This window comes from Miscanthus floridulus, chromosome 1 (assembly GCF_019320115.1).
Source record: "Miscanthus floridulus cultivar M001 chromosome 1, ASM1932011v1, whole genome shotgun sequence".
Lineage (NCBI taxonomy): Eukaryota > Viridiplantae > Streptophyta > Magnoliopsida > Poales > Poaceae > Miscanthus > Miscanthus floridulus.
This window is the reverse complement of record NC_089580.1, coordinates 69,430,768-69,450,251: the sequence shown is the minus strand read 5'-3', so window position 1 is coordinate 69,450,251 and position 19,484 is coordinate 69,430,768. Positions and strand designations below refer to the sequence as shown.

At 43.2% G+C, this 19,484-nt stretch overlaps 2 long non-coding RNA genes across 2 annotated transcripts; one reads left to right on the top strand and one right to left on the bottom strand.

Moving 5' to 3' along the window:
* Positions 1-1,663: 1,663 nt before the first annotated feature.
* Positions 1,664-3,301, top strand: LOC136486636 (uncharacterized). Its single transcript, XR_010766903.1, has 2 exons — positions 1,664-1,780; positions 2,815-3,301. It is a non-coding gene; the product is annotated as an uncharacterized lncRNA (long non-coding RNA).
* A 501-nt stretch (positions 3,302-3,802) lies between these two features.
* LOC136486629 (uncharacterized) lies at positions 3,803-5,570 on the bottom strand. Its single transcript, XR_010766901.1, has 3 exons — positions 5,079-5,570; positions 4,533-4,660; positions 3,803-4,444 (listed from the first exon to the last, which is right to left on the bottom strand). It is a non-coding gene; the product is annotated as an uncharacterized lncRNA (long non-coding RNA).
* Positions 5,571-19,484: the final 13,914 nt, after the last annotated feature.

Below are 19,484 nucleotides of genomic sequence, written 5' to 3'. Positions count from 1 at the left end.
GCCTGCCCTGCTGTCATGGCAGACCGTGTCAGGGATGGCTGTGTTCACTGATCCTTATAGGGCCATGCCCTGGCCTCATTCAGGAAGTGGGTACGTCCCATCCTGCACCAATGGATGGTGTGGCATGCTAGGGAGACGAGCTGTGACCCTACGGGGAGTAGACGGGGGAGTGACCATACGTCCATCACTGTAGATGATGTGAGTTCCCTTCTGGATTGTAGTGGTTGTCGTATGCTTATGTTAGGATCCGTGTCCGAGGACAGCGGCGCTCACAACACTATAAGACAAAAGTCAGCGCCTACAACACTGTTCGGGCTTTGTCAGGCTGGAAAGGGCTTAAAGCACCCATCCCATCGTATCCTAACGGTACCTTCTCGTAGGTGCACAGGGCATGATCCTCGGTACTGCGGTTGACCTGAGTGTCCTATCCTACCCTGCACCCGTCATTATGAAGGAGCAGGGTGCAGTCGTCGGGCAAGGCAGAGCCAGCCTTGGGACGTCGAGCGAGACGGAGCTTGTCCCAGGACATCGGGTGGGGCGGAGCCAGCCCTCAGCCGTCGGGAGAGGCAGAGCCAGCCCTCAATCGTCGGGCGAGGCGGAGTCTGCCTGCGGGGGTCAGGCGAGGCAAGGCTCGTCCCTGGTCATCGAGCGAGGCAGAGCCAGCCCTTAGCCGTCGGGCGAGGCGGAGCCAGCCCTCAGCCATCGAGCGAGGCGAAGTCTACCCCAGACGTCGGGCGAGGCAGAGTCTGACCCTCGGGGGTCGGGCGAGATAGAGTCCAGCCCTCGGGGGTCGAGCGAGGCGGTGTCGTATGACAAGAAGTGCAGTTGCGTTCTTGTCTGCTTGAGAACATCAATGTTTGATGGTTATTAGCTTCACCTCATTGGGTACCCCAGTATTAGGTCCCCGACACCCATGGTCTTCTTCTTCCTCCCGACGAAACACCGTCGTCCTCCATGGCCGCCACCCTACGCACGCTCCCCCACCTCGGGCACCCTCCATGGCTGCCATGTCGAGCCAGTCGAGTTGTTGTCGGGCTCGCACGTGCGCACTGCTGCGCCGCCACCAGATGAACGGGCGACCGTGCCATGGCCGTTGAGTGCACATGAGCGGGCTGCCGCGTCGGGCCACCTTGCGCTCCTTGGTCTCGCTGCCACCGCCAACTTGAAGATGTCCTCCATCGGCGCGATGCCGGACTCCACGAGCGGCTGAGCAGCCTCCTCTTCCACCTCTGCATGCGCTTGGGTTATCCGGCGCATGGATGATCTCCCGTACTCGCACTTACGCGGTGGAGGAGGAAGAGCCCCCGCGACGCCATCGGCCGACAGCGGCTTGTGCTTGCTCTAGCCGCGTCTTGGATCTGGGCTGCGACGGTGAGGGCAATGGGAGGTGGATTTAAGAGGAGAGGAAGCCAAGAAGGAGGGAGGAAGAAGATGACTGCTGGGGCCACACATAAGTGACAGAGAGAAGATGAAGGTGGAAGGACAGTTTTGTCCATACGAAATACGATGACATCATGTATGCCTGCAAGTGGGCCTATGTCCTTCCCCAACGTACACCCCGTCATATTTCGACGAATCAAAGAATTATAATTGTAAGATTTAAAATAGGTAAATAGTAATGATATTTCTTGAAAATTTTAGAATCGTAATGATAGGGATCCAAATAACCCTAGAGAAATTGTCTACTCGGCCAGGCTCCCGGCGTGCTCGTCTTGTTCCCGCGCGGACACGGTAGAGGCTAGAGGGTGGTCGCCGGCGCTGGTGCTCCTCTGCGGCCTTGGTGAGCTCCCCATCCTCATCCCCAGGCGCTGTATCCTCTCCCCCATCCTTACTGCGCTGCGCTGCACAGCAGTCCGCCCGCTTCCTGTGCGGGTTGCCTTCAGCCCTATAGCCCAAAGGAATTTAGGGACTATTTTCAGTGTTGATTGGTATGGGAGAAAATAGGGAGAATGAGATTGGGGTTAGAATTTGTGTTGATTTGGGATGGAAGACAAGGGGAAACGAGGATTGAGATGGGGATTAATGTCAATTTGTGGAGATGTGCTTCTTTTTCCGTCTTAGGCTGTGCATCTACTGGATGTGACTTTATTAAAGATTGTGTGTTCGAGATCTGATGCTGCATACACGGTGGTTTAAGTGGTAACCAGCTCGCGCGATTAACTTCTTCCGTTCATTGTGCTCTTCATGGTCCGCTCATAGCTGCTCGCCTGCTCCTAGCCTGCTTCAAGTGGTAACCAGCTCGCGTGATTAAGTTCTTCATGGTCATACCAGGTAAGCCTATGGAGCCTGGAGGTGGTTTTGTTCTCACGGAATTTCCAGCTCTCCTCTTCTATTAATCGTACCCCTGTATGCCTGATTCTTTTATTAATACATGTTAATTAGGATGAAACATCGCAGGATACTTTGTTTCCTTCTCAGATTTGACACCCAGTCACTTGGCCTCCAATCTGAAAGAACATGTTCTCGTGTCAATTTAGTGACTAGAACTGTAAATGCAGGTGAAATCTTGTCTTCTGCAACAGAAAAATAACGTTGGGCAGTGCATCCATTTTCTAACTCACTTTTGATTCCTATAGTGCTGCTAACTGAACTTCTCTGAACCTTTTTCTGTTGTCTTCAGAGTTCTACAAATCGGCTACATTTATCTTGATTTTACTCAAGCAGGCCCCAATTTTCTCAGGAACTGTTGTTTTGTTTTTACATTGTCAAGTCAATATATTTTGAAATGTTCTAGATCTTTGACATATATGCATTAGTGTAATATATCCAGTCATATAATGAAGCCTTCACATGTTGCTTTGTCTATTTTGCCAGGTCCTGGTGTGAGAAATATATGTTTTTAGATAAAAAGGAATATTATTCTTATCTAGTACTGGCTAGATTCAGTGCCTTTGTTTCGAAGAATGCAAGTCGAAAGATGGCCGTGTTCATGTACTGCATTGCATCTACATACATCGAAGCTGCACAGTAGAGAAATACAGGGGGGGAATGGTGGCTGGTACCTACATGGAGATTGGATAAATTCAGGCTTCATGTAAAAATAATCCAGACCGATATTGATGCTACTATTCTGTACTTGTGAAGTCAAGTCGAGGAGCTCACTCGAGCTACACATTGCCAAGGAAGAAAGATGAAACTACTGTTACCATGGAAGCTGTTAGTTCATATGATGTATGAGTCAGCTGGTCAATCATGTCCTACATGTGTCGATTGTAAACCTAACTGATTTGTGTTTTAATTGGTGTGATCTGTACAGCGTGTCTCCCTGGTGGATCAAAATAAAGAATGCATTTTTGGCTCAGTGTTGTCTTCATTTGTTTGGGCGATCTGAGATGTAGCTGAGCGTGGAGCTGTATAATACTGTTGTTTAGTGTTTCTTGATTTGCTGGGAACTACAGGTGGAAAGGAAGTTAAAATGTTGCTTCACAATTGGCAAAAATGATACCCATATTTTTAAATCAACAGGATCAAACTTAATGAATTAAATTATCAAAGGTTTTGTACAATTTCATCCAACCTTCTGAACCTTATAATCAGATTTATTCCGTTGACCATCTCCGTTGCATTTGACCAGCCAAAGCCCAAATGACACTGTATTTTCTTCAAAGAAAGAATCACATGTTACATCTAAAAACATAAAATTGTCTATTGCGCTCAAATTGTATCTTCAGGTTTTTATTCATCCACTCAAATGAACATGATTTATATTTTTGTGAACCATCCACTCAGGTTAAAACACCTTTGGAATACCTATCATTGCTTAAAATAAACATATTGACCACAATTGCAAAATCACCTCCATTAACACTTAGTCAACATTCACAAATACACTAGTCAATCATATGAACATGTTACGTAAAAAGCAGCACCACAATATATTTCCATTACAAACTTCCAGTACATCCTTGGCAATGAGCAATGTACGATCATCGGGGAGGCCGGCCTGAGAGGCAGTGGTTTACCCTGTGGCGGATGTCAGCGGTTTGAGTCCGCTTATCTCCAGCCCGTGAACTTAGCGGATACTATGATAGCACCGAAGGTGAGTCGGTGAATAAAGTGGATTCATTAACAACTCAATTTACAGATCAAAAATGAAAAAAAGAAAGCATTGCCTTCTTTCTTATATCTTGTATTTATCGTACTTTTGCCCTGGGGAGTTTCTTTCTCTTTTAACAAATGTCTGGAACTTTGGATTAAGAATTGGTGGAATACCAAGCAATACTAATTTGTCTTGAATGTGGTACATTTGGGGCCTGTTCGTCCGTACCGTTTCAGCAAAATAACAATATTTTTTCTCACAACAAATCAGCATCTGCATCGGCTGTTTTTCTAGCCAGCCGAACAGAGCCTTGGTCTACCAATAATACTAAAATTTTCCAACTTCATATAATAATACTTTTTACATAGCAGCACCCAAAATACCTTGGTCCAGCCAGAAAAAAGGCTGCAAGAAGAATTTCATATTATTAGTAGGACAAAATGTCATGAGTGCTTAATAATGAACTGAATGGTTAACAAATAATGACATGTACCTAGCTCATTCCTTGTTTTCTTTCTCAGGGCAAGTTCTAGAATCATTTAATACGACCTTCTCGCAAGAGCCACACCTTCGTGGTTGTCTCACATTTTTCTTCTTTTTCTGCTTATTCTAACAACAGCACTACAAAAATGCTTTAGTGAAAAGAATGTTGTCCTTGAATTTAGGCACTACGTGAGAACTTAAAAATCATTGCAACAACACAACGGAAGGAAAACTAAAGTGTTTGGCTCAAATTTACAATATTTCCCACATATGCCGTCAAAAAAATATTTTCCCACATAGTCTTCTAGCTCTATCTGTTTTGTTTCCTCAGTTACATTGAATTCCAGAAATGATTCAATATATGCATCCATAAAATTCGGTCTTGTAGTCATTGAAATATGAAACTGAACAAAGCTCCTGGAGAAAATTTAATAAATGACTAAAGGACTTTATGCTGACAGCAGCACTGCAGAAATGCTTTAGTGAAAGAATGCTATCCTTCAATTTTGAGGCACAATGTGAGAACTTAAAAATCATTGCAAGAATGGATCCATACCTAAGATTATGTAGCAATATAGAAGCGAGTCCTGGATAAAATTAGGGCGCTACTCGAGCAGAACACACTAGCGACGACGCCAATCTCGAATGGTCCAGCACTGGAGCCGCCGCCACTGGCCCACCACCACCTAAGTCATCGTCAATGCCTCCGCGCCGCCGCTCGCACTGAATCTTCAACAAGAGCAGATCTTGTGTGTGGATGCTAGAGGAGACTCAGGGGACGGGGATGGATTTGGACGAGGACAAAAACTAGTGAAAAGATATCACATTGGCTTAACCCTAGCTCGAGGTGATCTGAAATTTGGGGGCAGCATGATGGAGGACTGCAGTTGATGGTGCTTGAGGACTGAATCTGGGTCTCGGATCGGAGGCATGGTGAAGGACCGGAGCTGCTGGAGGCGGTCTCGAGATGGGGTATCCTAGATAGGCAGTAAGGTGGACCTGGGCCAAGGCATGGTGGAGGACTGCAGGTCTGGAGCTGCGGGAGGCGGTTTAGGGGTTATTTGGTTCCAGAAAAATTTTAATTCATGTCCCATCGAATGTTTAGACATATGCATGACATATTAAATATAGACGAAAAAAATAATTAATTATACAGATTGTGACTAATTTATGAGACGAAATTTTTAAGCCTAATTACTAATTAGTCCATGATTTGACAGCGTGGTGCTGCAGTAAATATGTGCTAATGACGGATTAATTATGGTTAATAAATTCGTCTCGTAAATTAGTCTCTATTTGTGTAATTAGTTTTATAATTAACTCATATTTAGTTCTCTTAAATAGCATCCGAACATCCGATGTGACATGGACTAAAATTTAGTCCGTGGAATCAAACACCCCGACTTAGGAGATGGGAGATGAAAGGACTGTTCGAACAGGGGTGTTCCATGTCAAATGCTCTATGTGCAGGGGGGGGTGTTTAGTAGGAGTAGGAGTAGGAGCGATTCATGTGTGCCGCATATTTCGGATCAAATGATGCACAGCTGAGTTTGCAACACTCAGTATTTTGCCAATAAACCAGGAATTCTCAGGGTGGCTCCCTGTTGACGCGTTGGGGAAACGGAGAGCTGGTTCGTCGGCTGGCCGATGGGTTTAGAGTTTTGCGTCTACAGGGTGTTTGGAATTGCTTCATAAACTCCATTATCGGGCAGCTTCACAAAAAATAGAGTTTGTGGAGCACCTCTTTAGGTGCTCTCACAACTCTACTATTTTTTCTTGAACAAAGTGTGTGGAGCTGAAACCGTTTAGCTAAAAAACGTGGAGCGAAGCCAAAAAAATGTGGAGCAGAGTATTCTCAAACACCCCCATAATTTCGATGGACTGGTTGGAGAATTAGGTTGGAGTTTAAGGATGAAATCTCAGTGGGCTGTGCAGTTCAGTGGTAACATACTGCTGCAGGCCGAGGCGACGATGACCGGTAGGCCGGCGGCAGGGCACCACGCATTAGGGTCTATTTGGAACGTAGGAATTTCACAGGAATCAGTTCAATTTCACAAGAAAAACATAGAAAGATAAAAAAAATTCTCGTGTTCCAAACATGCCCTTAGTCAGGAGCAGGGGCCCTGCAAAGCTTCAAGTCGACTACTTGACTCACACAAGTAAACAATGATCACATGATGCCTCTGTCCGTCTGGATCGTGAAGTAGCAAACCCATAGGGCCATAGGCCTCGAATGACGACTTGACATCTCGACGAGCAGCGATTAGTAAACCCCGACACCTCAACGAATGGAATCGATGAGATGACGACAATTCACATTTGTACTGGCCAAATCGGGTTGGCAGATCTATTAGAATTAAGAATGGGTAGAAGACTAGATTCTGGTCTGACCCTAGTTGTATGATGGAAAGGTTCTTGTTTGATTTTAGTAATTGAGTGACAACTTTAGATGAACTAATATATGTTTGAGTGAGATATACATGTGATTAGTCCACAAGTACATCATGTGTGAGCAACATATGTCATGGAGGTGAAATGGCTTGGATATGTTGCAAGGCTCACAATGTGATGAAGTAGCTCATTATTTCATATGAGACATGATATGGAGTCATGTGACTAAGGTGGAGAAGATCAAGACAAGACTTGGCTTGCTGGACCGGTTGTAAGCGTGAATGGCAAGTTAGAGGCTTTGGAGCGATAGACCGTGTGGCGGTGAAGCTTGAGCAAGACTTGGCGCCGATGGACGAAGGCAACGGTGAAGAGTAAGTGAGGCCAAGATCGATGAACCAACAAGGTCACATGATGATATTAAGTGGATCATATCATTTGTTGATCAAGGTTGGTGCATGTGTTGCATCAACATTGGATGAGATTGAATAGAATGCGCAAGACAAAGGTATAACCTATAGGATATTTTATTTCACCGGTTATAGGTGTGTAGAGAAGTTTATGACCGGGTTTAGGATAGATGGTCATACTATCAAGAGGGACAAAACTTGTTTATATATCAGTCATCTAGTACCACTCGAGTGATCTAACTTTGCATCGTTGCTAGGATCAAGTGGTGTGGTGATTTGAGTGACTAATTCTTTGGAAAATGTTTGTGAATAGCTAACACACATGCACAAAATGGTAGACACGTGGTGGTGTTAGCACATTTGCAAAGGAGAAGGTGTTGAAGTTATTTTGGATGAATTCGCAGTTGAAAAGGAGAAGAAAAGGACAAGATTTTAGTTGTCCAGCGGTCGGAAGTTGTAACCTAACTTGTAACCAACTCACAGCCATTGTAGAGGGTGGCACCACCCTTTCCCATGTGCATCGGACAGGGCACCACCACCCCCCGAACGGTGCACCGCCACCCTAGGGCGGTGCAGGGGCTGCAGCGACACCCTTTTGTATTTCGGGCATAACTCTTAGCTCTGAACTCCGATTTCGATGATCTAAGACTTTTTGGAAAGCTAATGAGTAGTTGTACAAGCTTGAAGTGGTAGAAATCAAGTTTGAACTGAAGAGGGCACTGCCATGGTCATCGGACTATTCGGTGCCTAGCACCGCCATATTTTTCCAGAGAGCATCGGTTTTGGGTGTTTGGCCTGGATGGTCACCGTCACGCCTAGGGCAATGCACTGCCACCCCTTGTCTAGTACCCACATGTCTAATAGCTAGTTTGAAATAGCCATTGCAATTCAACCATTGGGGCATGTCCACCCCTTGTTCGGTTCCCGCACGTTGCTGTCTGATGACCACGTAGAAATGTGTTCCAAGGCTCCAACGGCTCTATTTTGCTTGGGGGCTATAAATAGATGTGGAGCTTAGGCTTGGCTGAGGTTGAGTAGCTTAGGGATGTGTTGCCCTTTTGTGTGCTTGGTTTGAGAAGCCTCTAACTCACTTGTGCTTGCGAGAAGTGCGAATCCATTGCGGGTGAGTGATTTTAGTGTGTTGCATCATGAGGTTGCATCGAGTGGCACTAGGTGATTGAGTTGCAAGCCAGTGGTGCTTGTTACTCTTGAAGATTGCCACCTCCTAGATGGCTTAGTGGCTTGTGACTCTATTGAAGCACGCGAGAAGATTGTGCGGTGCTCTAGAGGAAGATTTGTGAGGGGGATTATGCTCACCCCACGGGGATCGCGAAGATCAACTCTAGTAGAGTGTGTCATTGAGCTACCCTCACTTTTGGGGTAGGTTCTTATGACGCCTAGTGTGTGGGCTTGGTGGGTGATGCCAATTAGCCACTGAACCACAGAGTGAGCGGTTGACACAACGGGGACTAGCGTGTTGGCAAGCACGTGAACCTCTAGATAAAATCATCATGTCATCCTTGTCTTCCCATTGGTTTATATCCCTTTACACAAGCTTGTCATTACTTTCATATACATTGTGCTTGTTGTGGCAGAACCTCCTAAGAAATCGGGCCCACATGCACCTATCGTTGTCTTAATAGACCTCGGATAGCGTACACGAGTTCCCAACAACTCAATAGGTCTGTCGGGTGTCCTCGGGAAACCCGAATCATCCACAATTCTCTTTTCAAACAGGATCCCAATCACAGATATTGCAGATTACAACAGTTTATTCAAATATATACATCAGAGTAAAAGATAGCGGAAGTCTTAAGATAACATAGTTTACAAACCAGTTGTTTTCAAACTTACAATACCATAAGTGTCATACAACCATAGTAGCGGGATAATATTACATTAACTTTATTTATCATACAAACTAGTGCCTTGTCCAAAGGCCATTCATCACTCCTCATCGTCATTGACTTCGAACACAGACATGCAACAGGGACCAAAACAAGCCTACGCATGCGACTCACCTGCAACAAGGGTTAACAAACCCTGAGCACAAAAGTACTCAACAAGACTAACCCGACGTAATAGGGGGTGAAAGACTTTAAAGATGCAGGTGTTGGGGCAAGGTAAGGATGTAGCAAGATTCAAAAGTTCTTTGCCAAAAGCTTACTATTCTTCATCCTATTTTCACATTTACCCCTAAGTCCTTTTAGTTCATTATCTCAGCTAAATGTACATTTCCCATATTCCAATCCTTTTTGTTCCATTCCTTTTCTCATGTTTTAGTAATTCACCAGTCCTGTATTGCTTCTGTAATGAATCGAGTCTCCATATCCGTGGAGCACCGGCAATTCGAATTGATTCAAGTCCTAGCTAGGGATTCCTTATCACACGACATATGTAGAACTTAATCTTGCATATATCAACCTCGCTACCGGATCCTCCTATACGAAGCCGTCTCCACGCCACCTGAGAGCACAGCACACCTCAAATCCGACCACATTCCAGCCACGACGGTACACGCTACTCCTGCCATTTCTCCACTCCCAGTGCGTGGGCATTCGTCTTAGTATCAGATTAGCCGAAGTAGGCTTACCAGAGTATGTGACTAGTACTATAAAGTGTCTCGTTCAGAAGATCCATAATGAGTGGCCTTTAAGCGACATAGTCGGCAACGTTACCCAACATTCAAGATAAGTTACCCGACTAGCCTCTAGTTCATTCTACCTTCTTTTTTTCTTTGGCCAGTATGCCATCTTTGATTGTATCAAAACTTTTACTTTGAAAACCTACCATAAGCATACTAAGCATTCTACGCCTTTATAAAATGAAATCATCTTCAAGGATGGTAAACAATTAACAAGGTAGACAATGCATCAAGTAGGTAATATCTGAATTAATCAACTTAATGCAATAAGTAACATAGGTGATAAACTTTTCAAAGTAAACAAGGTAATGGTTTAATGCATAAACCGGGGCTTGCCTTCGTTGACGATCTCAGGTTTCGGATCAGTACCACAATTATCGAATCCCGTGACAACCGGGGATTCTTCTAGAAATTGCTCAACTAGAATCGTTTCACTCTCGGGTTCTACATGAAATAATAACATATGTTTCAACATGATGATAATGTAAACATAATGCTTTCATGGTGCATGAAATATAATAACACCTCGAATACACTCGTTTTTCATGGTACAGTTGCAAGCCAATAAAACCAACTTGTAATTCTATCATCAAGGACCACACAAGTGACTTGACCAAATTGACCTTGAAACCCTACTAGTCACAAAACATGACCAAAATAAGATCAAACACTAATCTAACACTTAGGGTTTCCTTTTATTTATTTTTGAATTAATTTGGAAATAAGCCCAAAAGTGAACTTGTTCCAAATGACCTCAAAATTTTATGTAAGCTTCCTCATGACAAATTAGTGTACCAAAACAAATTTCATAATTTTTGGAATTATACAGTGTCCTACAAAAATCATGGAAATTGCATTTATCAATTAATGGACTGAATTTTTGAACATTAAAAATTTATTCAAATTTCAAGTTTCAAAATTTTAGACCATACTAGAGCATGTACAAAATCTACACACAAATTTTCAGAATCTTTGGACCTATGATTATTTTCCTACAAATTCCCAAAGTTTTAGCACTATTCTAAATTAGAAAAATATCAAAATACACTATTCTCTCTCTCTCACTGACAGTCGGCCCCCACATGTCATCCCTAACCTCAGGCATTGACCGTGGCAATGACGGCGCTGACCAGCGCTAACTTGCCGACGGTGAGCCTAACAGCGACGGCCAAAGTACCAACATGTTCACAAGAGCTAGGCGCATCGATCTGTGGTACTTTGGAGGTTGATTACGACATGGAACAAGGCTGACGCCGACCATGGCGGACGCGGTGGCACGACAGCGTTACGTTGGCGAAACAAGGATGGTAACGGTGAAACAGAGAGTTCAGGAAGCATCAGTGGCTCACCCCGAATGTGTTGAAGCAACGAGCGAGACCGGAGAAGCTTTGGTGACGCGTTTCGACGGTGACTGTGATCATGGCAGAGTGGACCTCGTCGATGACGGCGTTCCGGCGACTGTAGTGGGCAAAATGAGCAGGCAAGAGTGGAATAAGCACTACAGCATTGAGACAAAGCCGTAGAGACAACAAGCAAGGGCAATGGCTCACCAGATGATGCTGGCCACAGTGAATCGGAGTTTCGATCGAGGTTGTCGGCCGTGAGGAAGATGAACGTGGATAGCGAGCTCTTGGTGAAATCAAGCGGTAGCAACAGCCCGGTCGAATGCGCAAGGAGCAGGTGGAACTGGAACACGGCTTTTCTGGGGCTAACTTGCGCTGAGGAGGTGAGGGAAGCTCGCCGGAGTTGAGGCGGCGGCGTCAGGAAAACAAAGGGAAGGAAGAAAAGCGATGGACGCCGTCTGGGCTTTATAGCGCGGCCAGGAGCACGCAGAATCGACGCGCAGCGTGCTCCCCACGCCAGCACAAAGCCGAGGGCAGCCATGGGCATGCCTGGAAGGCCGGAGAAAGGACGCCAACGATGGGGCGGTGACGCCTTGCTGCCAACCTGATCTTTGAAAAATTTACAGAATTGCCACTGCGTTTATTTTGCAAATTACTCATAAATTTTCTAAAGAAGTTGAAAATCTCCAAAAATGAAAGTTGCTCAACTTTTCAAACTCTACAACTTTGCTTCAAGGAACATTTTCAAATTCTGCCTCCATTTTGAAATTTGAATTTGGGGTGCATTTGAGTATTTGAATCATTTCAAAATTACTCCAAATTTTATATGTAAACTTTAAAAACTTTGAATACCAAAGTTGATCCTTATAAAATAATCTTCAACTTTGCTTTTTGCCACAACCCCAAATTCCAAATGGATTTTGAATTAGACAAAAGGGGCAAAAAGGACTTTTATGATTTGAATTTAAATTCAAATTTGATTTGTTTACCTTTTTCTTTAACTTTGATTTTTGACCAGTAACATGGCCCATTAGGGTTATTTGAGTCAAATGACACATGGCCTCACATGATCACATGAAATTTGACCCTTGTGGTCATGATCTTTATTTAGGGTTTTGAATCACATCACACATAAAATAACAACTTATGAATGCTTTGCAATGCATATGATGACATGTTAAGTTTTAGTGCTAGGTCAAAACACCAGAGGTGTTACAACCCTTCCCCCTTAAAGAAATCTCATCCCGAGATTTAAAACCTAAGGCTAAGTAATGGAAAAGGAAATGTGTCAAGCTAACATATCATAACTTTATTCAAAAGGCGAGTGAGGGGGTTTTCCATTCTGTTGACAAATGAGACAAGTTACAATATAGACAAGGTATTGCAACTAGATAGAAGCGAAGAAGTCAGGAAAGTTTTCTTCTAAGTAATCCTCGGACTCCCAAGTAGCTTCATCTTCAGTGTGTTGATTCCATTGTACTTTGTAGAACTTGATTGTACGTCTTCGAGTGACTCGATCTTTCTGATCTAAGACTCTAATGGGGTACTCAACATAAGTCAAATCAGGTTCTAGTTCTACATTACCAAAGTCAATCACTTGGTTAGGTACTTGAAGACACTTCTTTAACTAAGATACATGGAAGATATCATGCACAGCTGACATGTGATCTGGTAGCTTGACGCGATAGGCGACCGGTCCACAGCGTTGTTGGATTTGAAAAGGACCGACATAACAGGGCGCCAACTTTCCCCGAATCCCAAATCGATGAACTCCTTTCATCGGCGATACCTTGAGGTAGACATGATCTCCCACTTTGAATTCTAGCGGTCGTCTCCTCTTATCAGCATAGCTTTTCTATCGGGATTGAGCTACCTTCATATTAGCTTGTATGAGTTTAACTTTCTCTTCAGCTTCCTTGACCACATCCGGTCCAAAGAACCAACGTTCTCCAGCTTCTGACCAATTTAAAGGTGTCTGGCATCTACGGCCATACAATGCTTCGAATGGTGCCATTTTAATGCTCTCTTGATGGCTATTGTTATATGAGAATTCAGCTAAGGAAAGGCATTCATCCCATTTAGCACCATAGGAAAGGACACATGCTCTTAACATATCTTCAAGAATTTGATTTACCCTTTCAGTCTGTCCATCTGTTTACGGATGATAAGCAGAACTATGGATAAGTTTAGTTCCTAAAGACTCATGTAGACTTTTCCAAAACTTGGATATGAACAATGACCCTCTGTTAGAGACAATGGTCTTGGGTGCCCCATGCAGACTGAAGATTCTATCAAGATAAAGCTTTGCATACTGTTCCGCTCGATATTTATCTCTAACTGGTAGGAAGTGAGCTATCTTGGTTAGGCAATCAACAATAACCCATATTGAATTGTAGCCTACAGATGTCCAAGGCAATCCCATGATGAAGTCCATACAGATATCTTTCCACTTCCAAGATGGAACTAGCAATGAATGTAATGGACCTGTAGTCTTCATATGAACCGCTTTGACTCTCTGACAAATATCACATTTGGCTACATATTGAGCTATTTCTATTTTCATTTTAGTCCACCAATATCTCTTTCTTAGATCATGATACATTTTGTTGCTACCCGGATGAATGGAGTATCTTGTAGAATGAGCTTCATCAAGAATCAGCTTTCACAGCTCTAGATTTTTGGGTACTACCAATCTATCCTTGAACCATACAACATCTGATTCATCAATCTTGAAACATGTTGGTTTTTTAGATTTGACTTTATCTTTGATCTGGGCTATACCCTTACTTTTTTGTTGAGCAGCAATGATCTAATCTTTGATAGTGGACTCAACTGCAATATTGGACATGGAACCTTGTTCTATGATTTGTAAATTCAGATGCTCCATCTCTTAACACAATGTTTGTTGCATAGGTTTCACAGTCAGACAATGGCAATGACTCTTGCAACTCAGGGCATCGACAACCACATTAGCTTTGCCCGGATGATAATGCACTTCTAAGTCATAATCTTTGATAAGTTCCAACCATCTTCTTTGCCTCATATTCAACTCCAACTGAGTGAAGATGTATTTCAAACTTTTGTGATCTGTATAGATATGACAGATATTGCCTAATAAATAATGTCGTCAAATCTTGAGTGCATGAACAACGGCGACTAATTCAAGATCATGGGTGGGATAATGTTCTTCATGCTTCTTGAGTTGTCTAGAAGCGTCTGCTATGACTCTGCCTTCTTGCATCAGAACACAGCCAATACCAATTTCAGATGCATCACAATAGATATCAAACGGCCTCTCGATATCAGGTTGTGCTAAAACTAGTGCAGTTGTCAGCAATTTCTTCAATGTCTAAAAGGCCTCCTCACATTCTGTTAACCATATAAACTTAGTTTGATTTTTCAGTAGTCCAGTTATTGGCTTCGCAATTCTGGAAAAGTTAGGGATAAACCAACGATAACACCCTACCAACCCCAAAAAACTACGAACTTGATGAACAATGGTAGGTGCTTTCCAGTTAAGGACTTCTTCTACCTTGCTCAGATCAACAGCTATACCACTAGCAGATAGCACATGACCAGAAATTGTACTTCCTCCAACCAAAATGCACATTTACTGAATTTGGCATATAGTTGGTGATCTCTTAATCTTTGTAGAACAATGCGGAGATGTTCTGCATGTTCCTCTTTGCTCTTAGAATAGATAAGAATGTCATCAATGAACACCACGACAAACTTATCCAACTCAGGCATGAAAACTGAGTTCATCAGGTACATGAAATGAGCTGGGGCATTGGTCAGCCCAAAAGACATGACTAGATACTCATATAGACCATATCGGGTAGTAAATGCTGTCTTCGGCACATTTTTTCGTCTGATCTTAATCTGGTGATAGCCTGAGAACACCTTAGCTCTCGCAAGTTGATCAAAAAGCAAATCAATTCGAGGTAAGGGGTATTTGTTCTTTATGGTGACTTCATTTAACGGCCGATAGTCAACACATAACCTTAAGGTTTGGTCCTTCTTCTTCACGAAGATAGCAGGGCATCCCCAAGGTGATGAACTAGGTTGAATGAAACCCTTGTCTAACAACTCTTGTAGTTGCATTTTTAATTCTGCTAGTTCTTTGGGTGGCATCCTATATGCTCTTCTGGACACTAGTGCTGTTCCTGGTTTCAGATCAATTCTAAACTCTACATCTCGGTCTGGTGGTAGACCAGGCAGATCATTGGGAAAGACATCCATAAACTCACATACCACTGAAAATTTCTCGGCTTCTTCAACAATAGTTGCACAGACTGTTTCCACTGTACTCTTAGGAAAGGGAAGTTGGATGAGAAGTTGGGTTTTGCTGTTAGGTGCATTTACCCTTATGGTTCTACGTAGGACATCTATGATAGCCCCATGTTGGGTTAACCAGTTCATACCAAGGATCACATCTATATGTTGATCCTTTAATATTAGCATATTGGTAGGGAACTCATTACCTCCCAAATCAATAGGTACATGCTAAACTACCTCCCTAGTATAGATTCGTCCCTCGGGCGATTGTATATGATATGGTTCTTTTGTTTCCCCAATAGCTATCCCATGCTTCACAACAAATGTACGATTGATGAATGTATGGGATACACCAGAATCAAACAAGGTAATTGCATGATGCTTAGCAATGGGAAACATACCCATCATTACTGGTTCTCCTTCTGGAATAGATTCCACCTGAGTATAGAAGACCCTTCCAGTTTTCTTCTCAGCCTGACCCTTCTGACTATTCTGAGCATTGCCCTTGTACTGATTCTGAGCTTGAGTAACAGGGGCTTTGGGTGCATTAGGATTGTTCTTCCTAGGATACGGACATTCTCGGGAAAAGTGTCCGGGTTTACCACAATTATAGCATGGATAATTGTGATTCTGGGGAGTAGCATTGCGGTTTGCATTATTTGTATTATATTGCTACTGTGGTGCTTGATGAAGATAAGGCGTATTAGTTGCAGGGCGAATAAAGATTTGCTGCCTACCTTGGCCTTGTTGTGGGCGAAATGGTGCACAGCCATGATTCTGAGGATGGTAGACTATCTTTTGACGCTTTCCACTCGATGATCCGGAAGCAGATATTTTCTTTTTCTTTGCCTCCTTGTGTCGGCGGTAATTCTCCTCCAAAACGATAGCAATGTTGATTGTCTCATGATAAGTTGCGTTACCACAAGTTGCCATCATGGTCTAAAGTTTAGTGTTCAGGCCTCTAAGAAAATGATTCTTCTTCTTCCTATCAGTATTCACATACTCTATAGCATACTACGATAGGTGATTGAAGCGCCCAACATAGTGCATCACCGGGTGCTCCCCTTGCTTAAGAGCCAAAAACTCTTCTAACTTCATGGTCATCACACCATCTAGAATATAGTGTGCCCTGAAGGCATCCTTAAACTCCCTCCAGGTGATCTGGTGACCAGCGGGCTATACTGCTACCAAATTTGCCCACCAGGCACCAGCAGCTCCTCAGAGTTGCTGTGTCGCAAACCTTGGTTTCTGAACCTCAGTACAGTGAATTAGCTCAAACTTTTGCTCTGTTGTCCTAAGCCAATCGTCAGCTTCTAAAGGCTCTTTTGCCTTAGAGAACACAGGCGGACGTGTGTCAGTAAAATCAACATAGGTTGACTTGTCATTTCCATTATTACGACGGCCATGATTAGGGTATGGTGCCTGTTGGTTCTGCGCTAATTCCTTTAACAACCTAGCATTCTCTATCGTTACATTGACGAGTGCGGCGATGGCATCCGCCATAGTCGAAGGCATTGGTGGAGGATTTGGGTACTCATCATCGTCATGCGAGCCACTAGCACTAGCTCGGGTGATAGGACGAGGCATCTGTTAGAGAAACACGTTTACTTACATTATTCTTTATTGAAAGCTTTTAAAAGGTTTCATGCTACAAAGGGTTACTTATTTAAATTACATGTCTTGTATCCTACAAGACAACCCTGGTTTTCTAGGAAAGTAGTAAAGGAACTATTACTACTCCAAGCTCTCAGTCTTCGGTGTCCATACCCATATCGGATGAAACCTCATCTTCATCTGAGAAGTACACTAACTCCTCAGGATCCTCCTCCTCTTCTTCATTCTTGACTTCTCCTGGATCTACAATCATTTCTTCATCTGTAACTTCACCATCCCCATGAGGTGGATGAAGTTGAGCATACAACATGTGGACATTCTCATGAAGAATGGCATTGTCCATCTCTAGATCTTCTACGTAGAACTCCAACTCATGGACGCGTTCATTGGCCGCATCCTCTCGTGTCTAGGCTTCATTCTATAGCTCCATGGTCATGGTGATGCCCCTTTGCATTTCTGCCAGCTCTTCTTGATCTTTGGCATGAGCTCAACGAAGAGTGTTGAGCTCCTTAGTAAGGTTCTCGATGTTGGCAGGATTGCTTGAAGATCCTTCATCTCCTAGTTTCTTGGAACTTCCTTCACCAAGCTCATGGTTTCATGGTGCCAACTGGTGATGAGGGACTCCATGAGGTCCGGTGGACTTGCGTGTGGTTACCTTGGTCTTTGCCATAGCCTGTAGGATTTAAGGTAGGACTATAAGAATAGCTTGAGGATAATGGAGGTTAGCAAGAATGGAATTGACATTACTTACCCAACCACTATTAAGGGGATTTATTATGCAAGGTGCTCAAGCATGATGCATGAATCGATCTTACAAATCTAGGTACAAAAGATTTATATAATCATAAGTACTAGATTTTTAATACATAGGACAAACCTAATCATATTATCCACCATGAACTTTCAAATAAGATAGGATTGAGTCTAGATCAAAGGTAAGAAGAAAGAAATTTGAACTTTAAAATATCAAGTTTACTTTCTTTGATCCAAATCAATTTGAAGGTTTTCCAAAGTAACCTACAATGATCTTAGATGGGAACTGCCCTGATACCAGCTGTGGAAGAACCTTCTAAGAAATCAGGCCCACATGCACCTATCGTTGTCTTAATAGACCTCGGATAGCGTACACGAGTTCCCAACAACTCAATAGGTCTGTCGGGTGTCCTTGGGAAACCCGAATCATCCACGATTCTCTTTTCAAATAGGATCCCAATCACAGACATTGCAGATTACAACAGTTTATTCAAATATACATACATCAGAGTAAAAGATAGCGGAAGTCTTAAGATAACATAGTTTACAAACCAGTTGTTTTCAAACTTACAATACCATAAGTGTCATACAACCATAGTAGCGGGATAATATTACATTAACTTTATTTATCATACAAACTAGTGCCTTGTCCAAAGGCCATTCATCACTCCTCATCGTCATTGACTTCGAACATAGACATGCAGCAGGGACCAAAACAAGCCTGTGCATGCGACTCACCTGCAACAAGGGTTAACAAACCCTGAGCACAAAAGTACTCAACAAGACTAACCCGATGTAATAGGGGGTGAAAGACTTTAAAGATGTAGGTGTTGGGGCAAGGTAAGGATGTAGCAAGATTCAAAAGTTCTTTGCCAAAAGCTTACTATTCTTCATCATATTTTCACATTTTACCCCTAAGTCCTTTTAGTTCATTATCTCAACTAAATGTACATTTCCCATATTCCAATCCTTTTCATTCCATTCCTTTTCTCATGTTTTAGTAATTCACCAGTCCTGCGTTGCTTCTGTAATGAATCGAGTCTCCATATCCGTGGAGCACCGGCAATTCGAATTGATTCAAGTCCCAGCTGGGGATTCCTTATCACACGACATATGTAGAACTTAATCTTGCATATATCAACCTCGCTACCCGGATTCTCCTATATGAAGTTGTCTCCACGCCACCCGAGAGCACAACACACCTCAAATCTGGCCATATTCCAGCCACAAGGGTACACGCTACTCCTGCCATCTCTCCACTCCTAGTGCGTGGGCATTTGTCTTAGTATCGGATTAGCCAAAGTAGGCTTACTAGAGTATGTGACCAGTACTACAAAGTGTCTCGTTCAGAAGATCCACAATGAGTGGCCTTTAAGCGACATAGTCGGCAACATTACCCAACATTCAAGATAAGTTACCCGACTAGCCTCTAGTTCATTCTACCTTCTTTCTTTCTTTGGCCAGTATGCCATCTTTGATTGTATCGAAACTTTTACTTTGAAAACCTACCATAAGCATACCAAGCATTCTAT